Source organism: Podarcis raffonei, chromosome 18, assembly GCF_027172205.1.
Source record: "Podarcis raffonei isolate rPodRaf1 chromosome 18, rPodRaf1.pri, whole genome shotgun sequence".
Taxonomy (NCBI): Eukaryota; Metazoa; Chordata; class Lepidosauria; order Squamata; family Lacertidae; genus Podarcis; species Podarcis raffonei.
The window spans coordinates 483432-491179 of record NC_070619.1 but is presented as its reverse complement, the minus strand read 5'-3'; the positions used below and the strand labels follow the sequence as shown (position 1 = coordinate 491179).

The following is a 7748-nucleotide window of genomic DNA, read 5'->3' as shown; positions in this document are numbered from 1 at the left end:
AAGCGCCTCCACCAAGTCCTCCGGGGCGCGCGCTCAGCTGCTGTGCTCTTTTCGGTCCCCTCAAAGCTGCTCCGGAGCGTCGCGTTTGTGGGAAGCCGCCCTTCCCTTCCCTGGCCGCCGCGCCGCCGGGCGACTCCGGAGTCAGCCCCGAGGGCTCTCGGAGGGACTCGCGAGCGGCGGCGGCGGCTCCGGGGCGCGCTCAGCCGGGCCCCCGCGCGCCCCCGCTGCAGCTGCCCGGCGTGGAGCGCGACGCGGAGAGCAGGCCGGGCTTGGAGGCGCGGCGGGGAGCAGCCGCCCAGGTAGGGCCGGGCGGGGGGCGGGAAGGTCTCGGAGGGCGAGCGGGAGAGGGTCTCCTGGAAGGAAGCGAGGCGGCTGAGGGCGACGCAGCCCCTTCCCCAGCAAGCGAGGCCACAACTCGGGGCTCCGACAGGGCCTGGAAGCAGCGGCCCCGGCTCTTTGGACCGGAGAAGCGGACTTAGAAAGCGGCCGGGAGGAGAAAAGCCCCGAGGCGGGTGCCTTGTCCAGGCCTCGCTTTGTGCCGGCTCCTCGTTCGCGTGCGCTCGGAGAGCTGCTTTCCCTGCGGATCTGTGCGGGCTCCCAGGGACCTCAGTCGGGAATCCGCGTCCCTGCCACTCGGTGAGGCCTCCTCAGATCTGGCGCTCCTTTCTCCTGCTCTTTTTAAAGGGCGCAATCCTGAGCAGCGTCGCCGCGCTTCAAAGGGGGCGCTCATCGGGGAGAGGCGACTGCGCAGCCGCAGGGAGGAAAGGGCCGCCTGCCCTCCCGTCTGCTTGTCGGCGTCCCCGTGAGTTGCGTGGGGAGATGAAGGGTGCTGGTCGAAGTGGGCCTCCTTTGGCCTCATTCGGTTGCTGCAGGGCTCTTCTGGTCTTCCAGATCCTCCCTGCCATTTGTTCAGACCGAGGACCCTGTTGCCTCCTTTGAGCGCTTCCCCCCTTCCCCTTGCAAATACTGGGCCTTTTCTCTCCCTGCACACAGATGGTGGTTCTCTGCGGCGCCTCGTGCGCTCCAATGCACATGGTGTGATGGGGAGGGGAGAGGAGAGACAGAACTCCTGGGTCCTGCTCCTGACTCATCTTGAGCAAATCTGTGCTGCGGACGTGAAAGGGGAGCTCTCCCCTTGTGCTGGGGGTGAGCGCACACACGCACACACTTTTCTTAAGTAACGGTTTCTAATCTGTGTGGAACCTCTTTGAATTGTGCACTGAGGGGGTCACAGCTGGGCACAATCTGCCCTGATCCAGACTCGCCCAATATCATCAACATGGTGCTTGCTTGCATGCTTGCCTCCCTAAGTCCCACTGTGTTCCCTAGGCTGTTCTTGGAATTGTGACCTCTGTCACATGCAGACACCTTCCAGGAGCCACAGGTGAGAGCTGAGAGCAGGGGGGGGGGGCAAAAGTGGACAATAACCCCCAAAAGGAGCAGGATGTGCCCCTCCCCATACAGCCCATAACCCCTCTCCTGCAGTATATCAGTCATCCTGAACTGCCTGCCACAAGCCTCTTGGTGATTGTGGTGTTTTCTGCAATTAGAATAACTTGAACTAGGAAGTCATCAGACCCTCTGGTCGAGTTTGAATTGCTGATGTTCATGGGTCCTGGTGGCTTCCCTTCTTCATTTAAGACTGAATTTTGAAGGACCCAAAACAGTTAGTACACCAGGAAGTGCCATAAAACAGGCCACAAGTGTGCTTAGCAGTTGTTGCTTTTGGGGGGGTTGGTGCATGTGTGAGAGTCCCTGTGAATCCCTGTGAGTTATAAAGAGCTGCAAGACAGTCCTGTGAGGCATGCAAATTGTGAATTAGGGCACAGATGGTTCCCTCCAAGTTTCATTTTAAGATGCCTTGATAAAGATATTTATGGCTGCTTTTTTTATTCTGCATCTATACATACCTTCCAACCTACCTACCCACCCCCACATATTCTAACTGAAGGCTGGAACAGATGTTTGGTTTCCTGTTCCCCAGTGGAGAATATTTGTGCCTTCTGGCCTTTTGGTAGATGCTGCTGCTGTCACTGTTCTTGCTCAGGGTCTTCGTTTCCTGCCTCTTTGATGGCCTTACCTGGCCAAGTGCTTCCTCTGGCTTCCTTTCCACATCCAGTGGTCCTGGACTAGCACCTTTCAGTGTTGAGGGTTGCCAACCTGCTCTAATGGTGAGAAGATGGCCTTGGGTTTGTTTCTCATTTGGCAACTTGTCCAGCTTTCCAGGTTATTTTGGCAGTTTCCTTTGGAAACTGATTCAGCTGAAATGAGCAAGCACTGCTCTTCCGGGAGACAAGCCTGAGTGTTACTGTTGGTGATAAGGTGCTGCATTTGGTGTGCAAAGCGCTGTTCAGGATGCTGTGTGTGCTTCAGCACCCCGTCCTCAGAGCTACTGCTCTGGTGGAGATTGGGAGAACCCATGGCAGAGTTGGGGCAGGGGAACCTCCAGAGCCCTCACTGCAGATCGCCTGAGTTGTGTCTGATCTCCAAGGAAGTGCCGTGAGCAGCCTGGCTTCGCTACAGAGACGGCCTCTTCTCCTCTGATTCCTGTCACCCCCTCCCTGAGATGCTTTGTGGCTTTTTTGTTTGGATCACTAGCTGTCAACACCCCAGCATCGTTTTTTGCTCGCTAATCGCTTCTGGACACATTTCCCATTGCTGAGAAGTTCCCTTTTAATTTGTATGCCTGGAAAGAGACAGGCCTGTCTGGATGAAGTTGTATTTGGTATTTAGAAGCATGAGAGAGTGAGGGCTTGAATGGATCCGTGCGGTGAGGTCTTTTCATGGCTGGTTTGTGCTCCTCGCAGTCTGGAGGACTTGCTTCTGCTTTTTGGGAAATCTTTTGGTCTGGAGAAATGAGGCAATGCAGAGGCAAGCCTGTTCTAGGACCCCCGCAGTGGGCAGCTTTAGGGGGCTCCTCTGTACGGAAGCCGGCTTGCAGCTCTGGGGCCACAAAGGAGGAGGAGGCCATTTCCTGCTTGTTTGTACTTCATTCTGCCTTAGAATAATAGAATTGTAGAATTGGGAGGGACTGCAAGAGTCATCTAGTCCACTCTCTACAATGCAGAAATCACAGCTAAAGCATCCAAATCAGGGGGGCATTCTGCTTTGCATGCAGGAGATCCCAGGTTCAATCCGGATGGTGAGATTTCCAGTGCTGAAAACCAGCAGAGCTGCTGCCGGTCAGTTTTGGCAGTGCTGAGCAAGATGGACTTGGAATAAGGCCACTTCCGTTATTCCTAAGAGCCATGGGCAACACCAGTGAACCTCACCCAGGTCTGGCAGCTGGTGGGGGAGAGGGATAAAGGAGACCATCTGAGTGGGGGTCTCCCTAGACCAGTTCAGGCCCCACTGATGGGGGATATCTCAGCTGGCCAAGGAGTGGGGAGAACACCAGCTCCTTCCTGGTTCAGGACCAAGACCCACTTTGCCCAGCACTTGCCTTGGCAGAAATCATGGTGGGCCAAAGGAAGATGGCTTGCTTTGTTGTTGGTTCGCCATGAAGTTTTAAGCTCTCCCTGAATTGGGAGGCTCTTGTTTCAGCTGACATCAGCACTGGCTGACCTGCTTGCCCCATGAATTTGTCTTGCACTTTTTAAAGACCTCTATGTTTTTGTTGGGTGGCGCTGTGGGTTAAACTACAGAGCCTAGGACATACCGATCAGAAGGTCGGCAGTTTGAATCCCCACGATGGGGTGAGCTCCCGTTGCTCGGTCCCTGCTCCTGCCAACCTAGCAGCTCGAAAGCACGCCAAAGTGCAAGTAGATAAATAGGTACCACTCCGGCGGGAAGGTAAACGGCGTTTCCGTGCGCTGCTCTGGTTCGCCAGAAGCGGCTTAGTCATGCTGGCCACATGACCCGGAAGCTGTACGCCGGCTCCCTCGACCTATGCTGTCCAAGTATTGTGTCTTTTAAAAAAATGTATTCTGAAAAATAAGAAGTCTGGGAAGAGACCAGCAAGTGTTTGCAAGAAAAGTGTCTTGGAAGTGGGGGAGATGGAAACAGACTAGATTTCATATTGACTCAATATCTCTTTCAAATCTCCGCTTAGAGCAGCTGCGAAGGCATCACATCAGGTGAAAGTGCTGCAAAGAAGGAGAGGGGAGGGATGGGATGGATGGCTCAGCTGAGAACATCAAGTTGACTTCTGGCCATGACTGCCTAAGCTTTATGGGAGGCTATTTTTAAAGTGTTTATCTGCAGTTTACCTCTTCTGACAAAACAAATACAGTGGTACCTCAGGTTAAGTACTTAATTCATTCCAGAGGTCCGTTCTTAACCTGAAACTGTTCTTAACCTGAAGCACCACTTTAGCTAATGGGGCCTCCTGCTGCTGCCATGCTGCCGCTGCACGATTTCTGTTCTCATCCTGAAGAAAAGTTCTTAACCCGAGGTACTATTTCTGGGTTAGTGGAGTCTGTGACCTGAAGCGTATGTACCACTGTACTTCAGCATGGCAGTTTCCCAAAGTGTTGCCCTGCTAGCCATGACAAAGAGCTCTGAGTTACTTGTGAACCTCACCCTGTTTCCTCTCTGAGAGGCTTTGATCCCCAGCCTGGTCTACCGGGAGCAAGTGGGACTTGGATGCTGTGCATGGGGCAGCTTCCTTTTCTTCATGGGCCAAGTGGAGATGTTGGTTAATGGTCTACCTCACCAGGTTGTTGGAAGGGCAAATGTGATAGAGATTGCAAGCTCTCCTTTCAGCGTAGTGCTTGCAAACCGTTGCTCAGAATCCTTTCTCCACTGCTAAAGCAAAAATCAACCATTTTGCAACCCAGGCTTTGGCACCCAATCCCAAATGGCAAAGAGTCTCTTTCCTTCACAGAGCACAAAGTACCAATTCAATGGTGTCCCTTCTAAGGTTTCCCCTTGGGTGACTTCTCTGAATCCGTGAGCCATCTAGCACCCAGCCATGCCTTTGGGCCCCCACTCTCAGGAGCATCTCTCCCACCACCACCTGAGCAGAGGCCCCAAAGACCCCTTAGAGGTGCTGCTTCCACTGTTCCATCCACCCCACTCGTACCATTTTGGGAATAGGCAGCTGCTAGTCTCTGTGTGGGAGGAGGGCAGAGACACCTCCTTTCTCAGCCTTTGAAACAGGAGGTGCCAGTTTCCAGCATGCAAAAGATGCAGGAGTCCCCGTGGGACACAGAGCCCCCCCCCCCGCGCCTGCATGCAGGTGCTCATCTGGCCCACAGCTGCACCTCCAGCAGGCAGGCCGGCAGGCCACAGCCATGCCTGTGGCTCTGGAACAGGACCAATGAACTTACTTTCTTTTCTCAAGGGGGACTTAGCTGCTCCTGAAAATCCACCTTTCGCCAGGCTTCTGCCCCTCTTAAGTCCGGGCCCTGGATTCCCACTGTCTTGGCATGTGGGGTCCTTAGTCTCAGGATGCCAACCCTCCCCCCTCACTGACCCATGATTCAGTGAGCGTGGAAGGAACGGTGTCTGCCCCCCACCCCACGCTTGGTATTCTCATCCAAGGGCTAAGGACCTTCTTGTTAGAATGATTGCAGTCATGGGATTGTTGTCTATCACATGACGGTGTATGTTTTGACTCCACAGTGTGGGAAGTGACGGAGACAGGATGTTTGTGTTACTGTGTTCCAGTGCTCCGTGTGTATTTATATGTAAATAAGGTAAAGGGACCCCTGACCATTAGTCTAGTCGTGACCTACTCTGGGGTTACGGCGCTCATCTCGCTGAGGAAGCCGGCGTACAGCTTCCGGGTCATGTGGCCAGCATGACTAAGCCGCTTCTGGCGAACCAGAGCAGCGCACAGAAACGCCGTTTACCTTCCTGCCAGAGCGGTACCTATTTATCTACTTGCACTTTGGCGTGCTTTCGAACTGCTAGGTTGGCAGGAGCAAGGACCGAGCAACGGGAGTTCACCCTGTCACGGGGATTCGAACCTCTGACCTTCTGATCGGCAAGTCCTAGGCTCTGTGGTTTAACCCACAGCGCCACCCGCGTCCCTGTAAATAAAGTAGATTAGCCAAAATGCTGAGTTGCTGAGGTCTGTTACGCAGACTGCAAGAACTCTGCGGATCCCTAAGTGTGCCGATGTCTGTTGGCATCAGTCGTTGTGATGCTCAGGCAGAAGAAAGCTTTTGAAGCTCCCAAACGATCGACCAGGAGGGAGGGAACATGCCAGTCAGGCATGTGTCTCTGCCAGGGTCCTACTCGAGAGTAGAATGAGCTCCTCACACTTCTGCCCTCCTGCCCTCCCTTTGCCCAACAGCCAGGCCTCTAGCCTGCACCGGCACAGCCTCCCCCACTGCCTTCTCTCCGCCTTTCTGTTCTGATCACATCAGTGCACTTTAAAAGCACTTCCTTTGGGGCCCCACAAAGACGCCCCCCCAGGCCTGAGGAGAGCAGCTCTCCCACGCTGGAACACTGCCTGTCAAGTTGCATTTCTTACAGATTCCAGCAAGGTGAAAGGGCAGGCAGGCAGGCAGGCAGATCAGCTGCTTTGCAGGAGCCGGAGGTGGGCAGAGGGGCTCCTGCCCCCCTCACAGAGCATGGGTCCTGCCACCACATCTCCTCGCTCGGCAGTTTGTGGCAGCAGGTACAGGGAAGAGGCCCTGGGTCTGCTGCCAAACAAGCATCCCCTTTCTTTTCCTTCCTTCCTTCCCTGCCACACTGAGCCTGTCAAGCTGACGCCCACCTGAAGAAACGCTTCTGAAAAACCAGATATACTTTCTGTCACTGGATGATGCTATTCTGGTCTCCATTTCCCCTTCCATGTTCCCCTCACAGGCTGAGGGATGGCAGGGGGCGGGCTCCTCCTCCTCCTACTCGGAGTCAAGTCTTTGCAGGACCAGAACCAGCTAGCATTACGCCAAGCAGTTTGGAGCAGCCCAGAGATGTTCATGATGAGCAGCCCTTGGGGGCAGGCTGAGTCAGGCAAGAGTTTTGCCTTGACTCCTGAAAGACCAGCAAAGCTTTGGGAGGGCATCACTTCAGGGGCTTGAATTGCAAGACTGAAGTCCTATCACCCACTCCTGAATCAGGATAGCAGGTTTTATTCCAGTTTTTGGATGTTAATTAGCTAGATGGTTTGTGAATGGTGACAGATTGTATTTTTTGTATGTCAGTTCCTTTTAATTTCTTCCTTCATGCTACACCTAGGTGTATACACCCTGGAATCCTTTGCACTCCCAAGTATTTTACATTTATTTGCAGTAAATAAATGTATGAAACAAATACTTGCCAACTGTCAGAAAACGTTCGTCCCCCGCCAAAAGCTGATTTGTTTAACTGGTTGGTCTTTCAGGTACTGCTGTGGAAATGTCAGCATTGCTGTGGCTTATCTGGTCAGCGCTGAGGATGTGCGGGGGGTGCTGAGACTGGGGTGGGGGCCCCTGCAGGTGCCCCACGGTTGGGAGGGAGCCTCCGTGGCTCCTGGTGCTTTTGCTGCCAACATGGCTACACCTCTGGAAAATGGTGGGTGTGAACCCTGGGAGGTTCACTTCATTCACTGCAAGCCTTGCAAGGCAATAGTGTCCCCCTCCCCAAGTGCTATTCCTTGGGAGAGGCAGTTCAGCTGCCATCTTTCCAGTGATGGAGGGGACTTGAGCAGTGGCCTTAGGACTGGCCCAACCACTCCAAGGGGTAGTCCAAAGAGCCAGCCCACCTGTCCAGCCCATTCATCTCCTTGGCTGGACCCCTGAATCAGGTCTTTCTGAAGCAAAGCCCGCCTGGGACTTGCTGGGGGGGAAGCACAGCTGAAGCAGACATTTTCTGGC

The 7748-nt window shown here is 54.2% G+C and overlaps 1 protein-coding gene across 1 annotated transcript in view; it reads left to right on the top strand.

The window, feature by feature from the left end:
• The first annotated feature begins 548 nt into the window (after window positions 1-548).
• The window catches only part of LINGO3 (leucine rich repeat and Ig domain containing 3), a 41536-nt gene continuing 34336 nt past the window's right edge, over window positions 549-7748 (top strand). The window contains exon 1 of the mRNA XM_053372809.1: window positions 549-636. The gene's annotated coding sequence lies outside the window, so the exon portion shown is untranslated. The remainder of the gene's footprint in view (window positions 637-7748) is intronic.